General features: G+C 39.8%; 1 long non-coding RNA gene across 1 annotated transcript in view; it reads right to left on the bottom strand.

Moving 5' to 3' along the window:
• Positions 1-1043: 1043 nt before the first annotated feature.
• LOC138824525 (uncharacterized) overlaps positions 1044-15066 on the bottom strand; it is a 51721-nt gene continuing 37698 nt past the window's right edge. Inside the window, exons 2-3 of the long non-coding RNA XR_011371110.1 lie at positions 2533-2635; positions 1044-1242 (exon numbers count right to left, since the gene is read on the bottom strand). This is a non-coding gene — a long non-coding RNA (uncharacterized lncRNA). The remainder of the gene's footprint in view (positions 1243-2532; positions 2636-15066) is intronic.

Genomic DNA, 15066 nt, shown 5'->3' with positions numbered 1-15066 from the left:
TGTGAACTTTTTGCCCAGGCTGGCCTTGACCAGAATTCTCTTGATCTGCTTCCCAAGTAACTGTGATCTATACATTAGTCACAGTGCCTGGATTTCTCTCCACTTGTCCTCAGCATCCTCCTCACATGCTCAGTGTCCTTGTCTAAACACATATTTGACTCTGACTTGCTAGTCTCCTTCCTTTACTTGCTCTTCTATGTCCAACTTAGTGACTAGGTCATAAGCCCCCACAGGCCTCTCATGTCCTATAGGAACACTTGGAAAAGAGGGGCTCATAGCTTAGGTTTATTTAGTGATCTGGATGGAGCCTATTGTGTGTTCTCTGAGGAAATACAGTGAAACAAGAAAAGCCAATTACGATCCTCCCCACATACACACTAGAATCCTTGAGGACTTGAACTCCCTTTACATCATAATAACCTCTAATAAAGGTACAGACACTTAAGCTAGCAGGTCATTCTCCTGTGTAATAGAAACATAAAGTGCTAAACAGGTCCCACTTTCATTGTTAGAACTACAGCTTAGTACAAGATCTCAACTAGAATTTACTGAGTGCTTAGCAAAAACCAAATGTTGACTCAGTACTCATTGTAGGTATACCTAACCTCTCTCAGAAAGAAGAGGATCTTTCTGAAAACCCCCTTTGCAGTTTAGTTAGGAGTTAGAAAGTTCGTTACTGTAACCCTGCACCAAAAACTCTTCCTCCACAATTCTACTTCAACTAGAATAAGTGTGTTTTGTAAAAACATGTTTGGAGAGTACTTACATCCTATGTAAAGCCATTACTCTTCAATATGGAAGTTTAACACACTAGCTCCTGCCCCTTTGTGTGTACGAATCATTTCCTCTCCATTTCCAGAATTACTTGAAGAGAAGTATTCACTTTTTAAACTTCCCTTTGTTAAGTAACAATTTGACCTGCATGCCTCATTCAAGAGTAAACTTGTAAAATGTGGCACTTGAGGAAAAAAATTTAGAGTCAATGTTCAAGTCAGCCTGGCAAAGGAATGAATTTATAGAACGAAGTCACCAGGTAATGAGTAGGTAAGAGGTAATTGAATTTCATCTCCAAAGAAGTCTTCAACTCTTGGAAGGGCTAGGGAAAGAAAACAGACTCATTGGTCCAAGAGGCTCTTTAAGTCTCTCATGCTTCAAGTGTAGAAATGTCCAAATACCCATTGATATAAGATGAGGCAGCTTCAAAACAAACAGTTTCCCTTGATCCAATTTTCCATCAGAAACCTGCAACAAAGAAAATACAGAAACCATCATTCAAATCCTAGAGACCGGGAAGTAGCTAATGGAGCCATGCATTCATCATATTGATTGGTACATTGATTTTTTTTCTTAAGCACCCATTTCTTGGTCTTGTGCCAGTGATGCTTTAAACAGCTTAAACAAAACTTAAACCAAATCTTGCCAATGGCCCCCAGGGAACCTCCAAACTAACTTTTTCTGATGTCCCCAAAAAGCTACTCAACCTATATGATTAATAACTCCAACTGGGAAGGTAGGTGAAGTGAACATAAAGAAAAAGACTTATTCGGGTATCCTAGCAAATAAGAATTCTTAGCTCAGAGTCAGGTGTGTGAATGGACCATGTTCACATTCCAAAGAGCAATCACCCAAGTTCTGGCAATATCAATTCTTTAGTCCATTCATTTCCACACTCCAATATGTTCTGAACTCATTCAGAGCATTCTTAAAAGTGCAAGTTCCTGAATCTATTTTAGAGAGCCTGCTACTTCAGTAAGGAGCAAGGCCCAGATCATGCACGCTAACCAGCCAATTCCTAGTAAAAGGGAAAGGAAGAAGAGGTCTTTGGATCAACTCTGCAGAAACATTATTGCTCTGTCTGCTGACTGCTACAGAAATAGAGCTTGTTTAATAACTGGATAATTGATGATTATCCTTTTAGTATTGTCTTCTATTCATTTTACTATGCACAAAAATCCAGAAGGCCTCTTGTCAACCTTGAATGGGGAACATAGGTATATAGCTAGCTAGAATTATAGACAAATGATACATAAATGTAGATGACAGATATAAATAGATGATAGATAAACAGATGGATGGGTAGATAGATCGAGATTAGTATTATTCAGAAGTTCTAGATTGAGAGTAGCAATTGAGTTGAGACTTGCCAACTCAAGGAACTCAATGCAACTATGATTGCACTAAGAGTCTACAAAGGCATTCATTTATGGGACTAGAAACTCACCAGTGAGTTTCACAGTGCCTCTCCCTGTGGCAGTCTCAGGCAAAATCGCTCTCTCTGTCTCTATCTGTCTCTGTCTCTCTCTCTCTCTCCCTTCCTTTCTTCCCTCTCTCCCTGTCTCTCTTTCCCTTCCTCTCTCTCTCCTACCCCTCCAACAGAACTTTTATCTCTCTTATAAGACAGAAAATGGCTCTCTAAACTTCCCATGCAAGAGTTCTACCCATGAAGACCAAATTCTAATTCAATTTAGGTTGGTTGCTACCTAAAAACTAAATCATCCAGAGGTGGAGGCCCAGATGAAAGTAAAGATTAACCTTGACTTGGAGGCTGTTTGTATGTTCATTTTGAAGGCTCCTTCTATCACAACTCTTCTCTTATTCTTGTCTTTTTCTTCCTTTGTTTTATTGTCAAGGTGCTCTACAGAGGGGTTACAGTTACATAAGTAAGGTGATAAGTATATTTCTTGTCACACTTGTGACCCCTTCCCTCATTTGTCTCCTACTTTCCCTCCCCCATTTTCTCCTGCTTTCCCTCCCCCCACTTTCCCCACCCCCAAGTTGAACAGCTCATTTTCAACATATTGTCTTGTGTATATTACTATTGCACTGGGTTTTTTCTCTTTTCTTGTTTTTTTTTTGGGGGGGGGTATTGGGACTGGAACTCAAGGTCTCCTCTTCTAACTTGGTTTTTGTTTCTGTTTTGTTTTTTACTCAGACTGTGCTAGCTGGAGTCACACCACTTGAGCCCCACCTTTTTGCTAATTAATAGCTGATTAATTGGAGTAAGAGTCCTCAGGATTTGTCTTCCCCAAGGTAGCTTTGAACCACAGTCCTCAGATCTCAACCTTCATAGTAGCTAGGATTACAAATAAGACCCACCAGCAAAGACTTCACAACCATATCTCATAACCAATGAAAGGAAATGTAACAATTTTTTGTTTCTAAAAAGAAATATATAATGGATAGGCACAATTTACTCAGAACAGTCAAATCAAGGTATAATTGTCAGATGAGTTTAAAAAGTTTTCTATCTTCCTTGTTTTCTCTTATCCTTATACCTCTATCATCATTTTACCTGTGTCTATATGCTCACTTCATTCTGTTCAGTCGGGAGAGTATCTATTACCAGCATACGTGTTATAAAACACATATACGTATATGTGTTAGGTTGATCTTTCCCAGGGAGCTTGGAAAAATATAGCCACAAGAAGGCTAAAAACACCCATCTGAGTGATATAACACAATTCCTTTGCCCCAGAACTCTCCTTTTCCTGAAACTTTTGGCATAGGAGTTACTCTTTGTGAAAGATCTTGGTGATTCACATTTGGGCAGGAAAGTAAATCAAAATGGACAGAGTATGAGCAGAAGTCCTGATCTCAAAGGCAGATATATTCTCAGATATCTTTTTTTTTTTTGGCTCTTCCTGACCTATTTGCCTGTATCAGGAGATTTTTCTGTTTTTAAATATTTAAAAGGGGTGAATAAGTTCATTTCAGCTTCAGTGGCAGGCAAACCCCATGGTACCTTTCGACAGCCTGAACAGAATTTTCTTTCTGTAAAGATTCATCAGCTAAAGGTTGAAGGTGAAGGTATGGGAAGAGGGGAGTTTGATAACGACTTAGCAAACCTTGACATTCTTTACAAACTCCATTGCTGGAGGGGCATTTCACATATCCAGGTGTTCTCTATTAGCAGCCAGTTGTGACAGGAGTGTTTGTGATTGTGTGTGAGCACGTGTGTCTGCGTACGTGCACATGCACCAGTGGTTTTTCTAATAAAGCCACAAACTTCTTTGCTTCCAATTTTATAAGCTCTTTATGGATTTAATTTGCTCACTTGAAAACAAATGACTAATAAGCAGTTGGTCTCTTGAAAGTAAAGGTGTTGCCAAATACCCCCATGGGAAATTTGAGGCCAGCTTAAATTTTAGACCAGTGTGTACAACTTTGAACTCCCCACCAAGGTGTGGCTCTCTCTTCACTCTTTAAGGTGAGTGCGTAACAGTGAAATCCAGTAGGATAGAAGCTGTAATGGATTCCTGAAACTTTTTTACTCTCTGGGAATTCACCAGTGAAGACTGGTCACTCTACCCTGAGCCACCTTGTGGCACATGTGAAGAACAACAGTCAGAGGCAAAAGCCATTTCCGTCTTGGGTGAGACCCAAGCACTCTCAAGGGAGAGCGTGGTGGTGATTCTGTCAGACTCCCTAACAGAAAGTGGCAATTGGACAGAAGAATCTGTTTCTTATGCTACCTCTGTCTTCTGTAAATTAACGCTCCGAGGAGATAGGAGTATTGTAGTGTTTAAGACGGAGATCTCAGCCATGTGGTAGCTAAGGCAAGAGGCCAGCCTGGACTACAAAATGCAACATCATCTAAAAGAAAGTGAAAAAAGAAAAGAAAGGAGAGAAGAGAGGGTGAAGAGGGGAGGGAGGGAAGAGGGAGAAGGGGAAGGAAGGAAGGGAGGGAAGGAGAGAGGGAGGGAGGGAGGGAAGGAAGGAAGGAAGGGAGGGAGGGAGGGAAGGAAAGAAGGAAGGAAGGAAGGAAGGAAGGAAGGAAGGAAGGAAGGAAGGAAGGAAGGAAGGAAGGATGGAAGGGAGGGAGGGAGGGAGGGAGGGAGGGAGGGAGGGAGGGAAAGGGGTTGGAAGAGAAGGGAAGAACTGCAGGTGGAAGAGGAAAGACAAGGGGAGCATCAGAAATTAGTCAAATCCTGACTTTTGCCTTTACTGGAAAAGTTTGCAGCCTCTGAACCTCTGAAAACTTAAGATGATAATGAGATTACCCTTGTAGCTTTGTTTCCGAGACTTCAATGAAATAATGCATTGGAAATGATTGGCACAAATGATTGGAACAAGCTTGAAAAATGTAAAGGGATGACTAGTGAACACATTGCTATCAAACTTCCTTTAGGAATGCCAAGTTTTTTTCTTGAATATTAAAGTTATGTTTTTCCATTTAGTAAAATATCTGATGTCAGAGTTGCCTTTTGAAAAGAGAAGTAAGATCTTTCTTTTAAAAAAAAGAAAAAGGAAAGTTTCATGATTCTTGAATTCAGTCAAGATGAGGCTATCTTTAGCTCCACATGATTTAAGAAAACAGATGTCCATTTGGTGTCAATATAGACTTTGAGAACTGCCCTTTTTTTTTGTTCCATTTGGAACAAATTGTCTATCTTAAGCATTAGGAGATGTGTGCTTAAGAAACAAATCTCTTTTTTGTTGTTGTTGTAAGAATACCATACAGAGGAGTTACAATTACATGGGCAAGATAAGGAGTACATTTATAATCAAGCATTGTAGCCTCCTCCTTTGTTTCCCCTTTCCATCCCTTCCCATACTCCCCGCCTCCCCACCTGATCCTCCTCCCCCACCCACCAAAGTTGTAAAGTTCATTTTTCGGACATAACGACTTGTATATCTTATTGTTGAAAAGGGTCTACCTGTATCCCAAAGGGTCTACCTGTATCCTTAGTTAAACTAGTTGTTCTTTCCCTTCCCCTCCACAAATTATACCAACATCAAATACAGTGAAAGCATGGATTATTCCGTGGGGGAGGGACATACAAAGCAACATAGAAATCATCTTATAAATATGTTAGAAACAATTGCATGAAAGGAAAAAAAACAAAAAAACATTTGAATACTTATCTTGGGGTTCATTTCCCTAACCACAACTTATCTGACCTTTTCTGCTTGACTCAGACATATACTAGTTATAAATAAGGGAAACCATGGGACCTATGAGAAACAAATCTCTTAACCAGGCACCTAATGCCAAATACCCCATGGGAAATTTGAGGCCAGCTTAAATTCAGAAGAAAAGTATTAGTCGCTGAGGAGCACATTTACCATTGCATGAAAAGTTCATTAACCCCACAATGCGTCAAGTATCCTTTCCCATTTCCTGCCTTATTCCTTTCTCTCTTACAGAGCGATAGCTGAAAGAAATTTATTTTCGCCAAATGTTTAGTATCTTTAAATAGTTGCACAAAGAGGCTAATGATTCAACATGTCAGTTTATGTGTACAATGCATCTTGATCAATGTCACCCCTTTCATCCTTCTCCATGCCTTCCAACCCCACTCATCCCCTCAACTCTGGTAGTTTCATAGTCTATACATTGAACATTATGACTGCATTTCCCCCCCAACTTCCTCTCTTTATTCATCCTCCCTACCTGCCTTGACAGCCTACTCACACCCCTCCAGTACCAGCTTCCTGGTATTCATGTGGTTGGACTGTGAGTTTGTTTAAGGCACTACACTATTGGGCTTCTCCCCTTTATACCATACTTCAGTTCATACTTTTGTGTATGCATGCATGGAACCCTCTATGTTTACTTAATGTTTATAAATTAACTTCCACATGTGAGACAAAACCTATACCTTTGGTCTCTCTGAGCCTGATTTACTTCACTTAACACTTCCTTCCTCTCTCTTTTGTTTTTCTGTCACAAAATATCAAGCTTACTTTTTTCCTTTCTCTTTTTAAGGATCAGTTTTCTTGGATACCTCTGAAAAGTTTTGCTGAGACCACACACTGACTTTGTTTCTATAAAATATAGTGGACAGTCTGTTAGGATAGGGAAGGTATGGGAAACAATTGTTCAGTCCCAAGAGACTTCAAAGTTAAGTTCTCCATCTGAGAATATCTCAAGAAAAAGTATATATAGTATAGGGACAAGATATGCAGGAATGAAATTTCTCACAGATACTTTTCACTCTATTTTTTTCAGGCTAACATTGTAAGATCTTAGAAAGATAGGTTCAGTCAATGCAGTAGCCAAGGACACAGGTAATATAAAAAGGCTATTAGTTTCCTTTTCAATTTGGAATATACTTGGTAGAATGGAAGCCAGAGCCAAGGAATCAAGACTATCCAAGTGTATGGCCATGAATATTTTAAGACTTAATGACAGAACATATGTTTTCTGACCCTCTTCCTTTCATATTATACAACATAAGGTAATGGAAGTGAGGGATAAAGCCATTTGGTTTCTATCTCTACTAAGGTGCTCATTGTATTTTGTTGCTTGTATTTAATTTTGAGGAGGTGCTACATGAATGGGAATTACCTATAATATGGTAAGAACATTTTCTACAGTACTTCATAGTTTTAAAATCCCTTTAAAGTGGGTTGCTTGGGTGGATCTTCACAACAATAATATATATTCCACTGGTCATTTTTTTTTAGAATCTGCATCTACAAATGAGATTCCAAAAGATTAAAAGACTTGTTCGAGTACACTCTGCTAATAAATAATCATAAGATGAAAAGTATGAATGTAATGCCCAGGAAAGTGATGAAACTTTCTCCCCTGAAAAGCATTAAGAAACAAAATGCCTACTCTTCTAAATCAAGTGTTGATATGAGGCTCTGACTAAAGGTAAGGAAAGAGATCAGAAGACCTCATAAGAATTCTGCTAGCCCTGTAATTGGGACCATTTCTTGCTCTAAATGGAAGAGCAGTGATGATAATAATTAAGCTTCAGGCTTCCGTACTTCCTTTCATCTGAGTTCTTCAGCCGACAAGAAGGAACCACCCCCCTCCCACCCTTCCCCTTTCCTCCCCTCTCCCCCATATAGTATGGGTCTCTTTTTCAAGCTGGTCCATTTCCATGAACTGTCTAGGCTTTTATTTTTGACATATTTGTCCTGAAGAAACTGGATCTCCCCAATGTATAGTCAAATCTTTTTTTACAGAGTAGGTGGCTGTAGGTACATAAAACTTTTGAACAAATACAGTTGCTGCTCTTACTTAGAATCCTGAAGTCAACAAGCCCTCGAAGTTGCTAGTCAGCAACATCTGCAAGTTTAGCATGGAGTCTGAAGGCAGAGTAGAGAGAGAAATGTGTACATTGCACTGTATCCTGCCTCCTTCCAGCCTTCCACCTGCAATACAATGTATTCATATCTCCCAGAGGAAATATGCTATTACTGATAATATGATCACTGAAACACTGGGAGTGGTTAGATACAGAGCTCTGCCAGTGGGTTAATAAAAGGCCTAATGAAGAACAAAAAATTCTGACAGTTGCCGTAAGAAAAAAAAATACTGCCTTGGGAAATTATAAATCAGACACCATGGTGTAAAATTTAAAAGTGTGTGTGTGTGTGTGTGTGTGTGTGTGTGTGTGTGTGTGTGTGTGTGTGTGTGTGTGTGTGAAAGAGAGAGAGAGAGAAAGAGAGAAAGAGAGTATGTATGTATGAGTATTATATATACCACTTTGGCCATTTGATAAGTGCCAAAGTGGGCAGCCTGGTGACAAAGCATATATGTCACCAGATGCCCTTGAATCCCAGTCCACCTCAGCCTGATGCAGTTAAACACCCCAGCAGTGCAAAGCCAAAACCACATTTTCTCAGCCTTGTCTGATCATACTGCACCCAGGGGGCAGAAAGCAGGCTTCTGGGTCTGCAATTCCCAGAGCCTCACTTGCCTTTTCTTTTTTCATTTTTTTTTCTTTTTTAAAATTTATCCAATTCCATAGTATTAATCTCAATAGATTCTTAAAAGCTACTACTGGGTGGAAATCTGTACTTAAGAGTTTTCTTAATATATCTACATTGAGCTTGTCTGGAAAGAAGAGCCCAGTAGAAATCAGTTTTATAGGCAGACTTTACAATTCCATCTGAGCTGTTGTAGGAATGTGATGAACAGGGATGGGAAGGGGAAACAAAGGAGGAGGCTACAATGTTTGATAAGAAATGTACTCATTATCTTGCCCATCTAATTGTAACCCCTCTGTACAGTATTTTCACAATTAAAAAAAAGAAAGAAAGAAGTGGAGAGAAGCTAAACAGTATCAGAAAATCCTCTCCAGATTTTAGGGTGTGCGGATTGGCTAGGGTGTCTAGGATATTCCTTTCCATTTTCCAGAGCTTCCAAAAACCAATTCAAGGAGATGAGGAAGCTCTATCAGAAAAACTTTCAGGTCCCTGACAAACCTCTAATAGATAATGCAAAAAGATATCTCTACTTGTAATAAGCATCTGCACTTTTAACCTAATTCTCTTCTTTGATTTTACATTTTCCTGGAAATCTCTACAACACTACCACAGTTACCATCATGCTGGCTTTAGAAGACTTCTCTACCCACACATGGAGTTCTATTGCTATTTTAATGAAATTAATCAATAACGGGCAAAACAGCTCTATTAAGAACTGAAAGATGGGACGAATAGGGAAATGTAACAGTACAGAGTAAAAGGAATAGGAGTCAAATATTACAACCTTACAACGCTTTCTGATACAACATCAGTTTCCATAGGCCAGAGACAAACACTCTGGTGCATGTTCATTGGTTGAAACAAATGGGCAAGAAACAAAGTGGAGTGATATATATAATAAATAATAAATAATATTCTATACGTGAATATGTATTTTATATATGTGTATTTACTGACCTTTATTTATTCAGAGACTATGACCTCACTTTTTTTTTTTTTTGGTGGTGAAGCCTGAACTCTGGGCCTGGGCGCTGTCCCTCAGCTCTTCAACTCAAGGCTAGCGCTCTACCACTTGAGCCACAGTGCCACTTCCAGCTTCTTCTCTGAGGAATCAAACCCAGGGCTTCATGCATGCAAGCAAACTCTCTACCACTGAGCCACCTTCCCAGCACTATGTCCTCCCTCTTAGTATCATGAATATTCCTCTCTCCTAATAGGAGGTGATACTAAGTCAAAGCCCAACAAAATAAGTACAAGGAAATGGGTACTTACAAGAGGAGGGTTGGGGCCAAGAGGAGAGGGGTAGAGAAATGAAAGGAGGAAGGGGAGAGAATGTAGTCAAGAATTCATTGTATATATAATAGAATTCAGAAAAAGGGGGGAAACGGGTGGCTCAAAGAATAACAATGTTGAAGGGATGATACAGATCAAGATGCATTGTACACATATCCTGCTTTGTTAAAAGGCAAAAAAATATAATAAATATCCTAAAAATTAAGAAAAGTGAGGTACAGAGTGGGCATGGAGTGGGTAAGAATTCTGAAAGCTGTGACCTTGTTAAGGCCCAAACCATATACATCAACTGCTTTGCTGAATGGCAACTCTTTTGTATACTACTTAAAAGAGGAAGAACGTATTTTTAAAAAGGAGGCCATATTTCCTCTTTGATATCCTTATCTAGTAACATAAAAAATCTATCTGTGAGCCAAGCACCAGTAGCTCACACCTATAAGCCTAGCTAATCAGGAGGCCATGATCTGAGAATCATGGTTCAAAGCCAGCCTGAGCAGAAAAGTCCCATGAGACTCTTAACTCCAATTAACCACACACGCAAAAAAAAAAAACAGGAGTGGAGCTGTGGCTCAAATGGTAGAGCACCAGCCTTAAGCTCAAGGACAACAACCAGGCCCTGAGTTCAAGCCCCACAAGCAACCAAAAAGACAAATCTATCTTACTTCCTTACTTCTTAGTTTACTTACAGCAGAAATAATTGAAAAGTTTGAAAACCACCACAGCAAAAGGTTAACCTGTAAAAAATGGCAAAACCTCCCATGCTCCTGGATTGGAAAGATTAACATCGTGAAAATGGCAATACTTCCCAAGGCTATCTACAAATTCAACGCAATACCTATCAAAATTCCAACCTCATTCTTCAAGGAAATAGAAGAGGCAATCCAAAAATTCATATGGAACAATAAAAGACCCCGAATAGCAAAAACGCTCCTCAATGGAAAGAACACTGCTGGAGGAATATCAATACCAAATTTCAAACTCTACTATAAAGCCATAGTAATCAAAACAGCTTGGTATTGGCATAAGAACAGACCTCAGGACCAATGGAATAGAATTGAAAACCCAGAAATGAACCTACAGACCTATAGCCATCTAATCTTCGATAAGGGAGCTAAAACAATAGAATGGAAGAAAGACAACCTCTTCAGTAAATGGTGCTGGCAAAATTGGTTAACTACATGTAGAAAACTTAAGCTAGATCCTTATATATCACCCTGCACCAGAATCAACTCCAAATGGATCAAAGAACTTGAACTCAAAGCAGACACTGAAAACATTACAGGATGGAATAGGAGAAACCCTAGGTCTCCTTGGCTCAGGCCGAAATTTTCTGAATAGAGACCCAGAAGCACAACAAATCAAAGAAAGGTTGGACAAATGGGATTGCATAAGGTTGCAGAGCTTCTGCAGGGCAAATGACATAGCTAGCAAGATCAATAGAAAGCCCACGGACTGGGAGAAGATCTTTACTAGCCATACAACGGACAAGGGTCTCATATCTAAAATATACTTGGAACTCAAAAAATTAAACCACCCAACAACAAATCCTCAAAGAAACAACTGCCCAATAAATAAGTGGGCGAAAGACCTAAAGAGAAGCTTCTCTGAAGAAGAAAGAAGGATGGCCAATAGACACATGAAGAAATGTTCAACATCCCTAGCCATAAAAGAAATGCAAATCAAAACAACATTGAGATATCACCTCACTCCAGTTAGAACGGCAAAAATCAAGAACTCTAACAACAACAGATGCTGGAGGGGATGTGGACAGAAAGGAACCTTACTTCATTGTTGGTGGGAATGTAAACTTGTTCAACCACTTTGGAAAGCAGTATGGAGGTTCCTCAAAAGACTTCACATAGATCTCCCCTATGACCCAGCAATCCCACTTTTGGGCATTTACCCAAATGTTTACAAACAAGACCACACTAAAGCTACTAGCACAACTATGTTTATTGCAGCATTATTTACCATAGCTAAGATATGGAACCAACCCAGATGCCCCTCAGTAGATGAATGGATCAAGAAAATGTGGTATATATACACAATGGAATTCTATGCCTCCATCAGAAAGAATGACATTGCCCCATTTGTTAGGAAATGGAAAAACTTGGAAAAAATTATATTAAGTGAAGTAAGCCAGGCCCAAAGAAACATAGGTCCCATGGTTTCCCTTATTTGTAATATCTAGTATATGTATGAGTCAAGCGGAAAAGGTCAGATAATGTGATGTCAGGAAAATGAACCCTTAGATGTGTATTTTAAGGTTTTTTTCTTTCATGCATGTGTTTCTAATGCATTTATAAGATTATCTCTTTGTTGCTTTGTATGTCCCTCCCCCACAGTATAACCCCTGCTTTCACTATATTTGATGTCAGTATAACTTGTGGAGGAGATGGGGAAAAACCAGTTGTTTAAGGATACAGGCGGACCTGTTGCAACAATGAGAAGTACAAGTTGTCATGTCCAAAATGAGCTTTACAACGTTGGTGCGGGGGGGGGGGGGGAAGGGGGGGAAGGAGAAGGATTGGGATTGGGGGGTAGGGGGGAGGCTGGGAAGGGATGTGAAGGGTAAACACAGGAGGAGGCTGCAATGCTTGGTAAGAAATGTACGCATTATCCTGCCCATGTAATTGTAACTCCTCTGTACAGTATGTTCACAAATAAAATAAAATTAAATTAAAAAAAAAAAACAGGTTAACCTCTGGCTTTCGTGTCTACCTCGGTGTGGGAGAAGCTGCCTTCCTTCAGCCCCGTGGAACCCACTCTCTCCAGTACATCAAGTTCTCAAAGTACAATCCCAAAATAAGACCAATATCTTACACAGTAACCTTCTTGGGCAAGACAAATACCCCCATCCCTTCCACATACACCTGACAATGCGATTGTATTTATATGATTGTTTGTATCTTCAGAGGGAGCTTTGCAATGTTACCAAATGTTGTATGACTATTGTCCTATAAAGCCTTTGGTAGAACCTGTTAATTTTATAAATTAATCACATTAATTTTATAAATAATATTGCTATTACACAATAGCCAAGTTGGGGTATCTAATACTTAATAACTCAGTAAGTTTTTTGTATATTGCTCTCATTCACATGTACAGATGAAAATTTATGAAACTGCAATGATCTTTGTTCTTAAGAATTAAGGAAAGGAATTGTGTTTGGGGTAAATTTCTTCCCAAAGGAGACCCTGCTGGGTAACAGTGCGACCATGAGCTACTCTTTGAAAATCAACACTTTGGACACCCTAAGCTACTAATGGATGAGTCATGTCTATAGACCAGAATATTGGCTTGCTAGATTCATGGGTATATTATGCTTTGTTTTTCCTGAGCTTTTCACCAAATTTTTTATGTGCTTCTGCAATGTTTATAGCTCTTAAGAAGAGCCTGAAGTTTACGTTTGTATGAGGAGTATTGAGACTTAAGCCCATATTAGAGATACAAGTTACAGAAGAGAAGCCCATGGTAACCAGAAGGCCTAAAGGAAATATATCTTGAGGATATATTTCAGGCACAGCTATGACAATAAGAGATTCTTTCTATTGGCTAGTTTTCAAGAATAGGGATCTTATTGTACTAGATGTTACTAGGTGGCTGTTGGTGGTCAATAAAGAGGATCAAGAGTTTACTTTTGAAATCAGTACCATGAGGTTGGTGGTCTTGACAAAAACCAGTCAGAGTGGGGGGGGGGAGGAATAAAATCCATTTGAAAACTTGCAGGGGAGTGAATTCAGTTGTAGACCAAGCTTGGGAAGTCAGGTCAGAAAGGGATGAGGGTAATGATGCAGTAGCAAGAGGGGCTATCAGGAGGGGATATTAAGTCAAGAACATGTTCCAGTAGGAGCTAATATTCCATAGTAAATAAGGGGAAAAATCATTTAGGAAGTTAAGATTGGTGATATAGGGAGAAAAGAATGAGAAATTAAGCAAAGATCGTAATGAAGTAGAGAAGATGAAGACAGTGTATATAAAAATAACAATATTTGAAAGTAAAAGGGACACATGGGCCATTCATTCATGTGAAAGGAGATGGGTACTTTTTTTTTAATTGTGAGAATACCGTACAGAGGAGTTACATGGGCAAGATAACGAGTATATTTCTTTTTTTGGGGGGGGGGGTCCGGTTGTGGGCCTGAACTCTGGGCCTGGGCGCTGTCCCTCAGCTCTTTAGCTCAAGGCTGGCACTCTATCACTTGAGCCACAGGGCCACTTCCAGCTTTTTTTTCTGCTTATGTGGTGCTAGCGAATCGAACCCAGGGCCTCATGCATGCAAGGCAAGCGCTCTACCACTGAGCCACCTTCCTAGCCCCAGTACATTTCTTATCAAGCACTGTTGCCTCCTCTTTGTTTCCCCTTCCTATCCCTTCCCATATTCCCCCTGCCCCCCGCACCCGATCCTCCCCGCCCCCGACCAAAGTTGTAAAGTTCGTTTTTCAACATAATAACTTGTACGTCTCATTGTTGCAATGGGTCCACCTGTATCCCCAGTTAAATGATTTGTTTTTGCCCTTCCCTTCCACAAATTATACCAACATCAAATACAGTGAAAGCAGGGGTTATACCGTCAGGGAGGAACATACAAAGCAACATAGAAATCATCTTATAAATATGTTAGAAACAATTGCATGAAAAAAAAATTGAATACTTATCTTGGGGCTCATTCTCCTAAGGAGATGGGTACTTTTAAAGATAAGTTTGGCTCACCAGTTCTGATGATGAAATAAATGATCAAATCTGTTTCTTTGATTTCTGTGTTCATGATGACAGTAGGTTATGAGCTGAAATAAGACTGAGAGTTCGGCTGGGAAGGTGGCTCAGTGATAGAGTGCTTGCCTTGCATGCATGAGGCCCTGGGTTCCATTCCTCAGCACCACATAAGCAGAAAAAGCCGGAAGTGGTGCTGATGCTCAAGTGGTAGAGCACTAGCCTTGAGCTGAAGAGCTGAGAGACAGTGCCCAGGCCCAGAGTTCAGGCCCCACAACCGACAAAAAAAAAAAAAGACTGAGAGTTGTTTTTTTTTAGGCCTTAATTAAAAAGGATATAGAACTAGGTGCTGATGGCATGCCTGGAATCCTAGCTAGTCAAGAGGCTATGAGC

This window comes from Dipodomys merriami, unplaced genomic scaffold, assembly GCF_024711535.1.
Source record: "Dipodomys merriami isolate MVZ:Mamm:240054 unplaced genomic scaffold, mDipMer1.0.p SCAF_13, whole genome shotgun sequence".
Taxonomy (NCBI): domain Eukaryota; kingdom Metazoa; phylum Chordata; class Mammalia; order Rodentia; family Heteromyidae; genus Dipodomys; species Dipodomys merriami.
The sequence above is the reverse complement of the archived record's forward strand: the minus strand, read 5'-3'. Positions and strand labels throughout refer to the sequence as shown.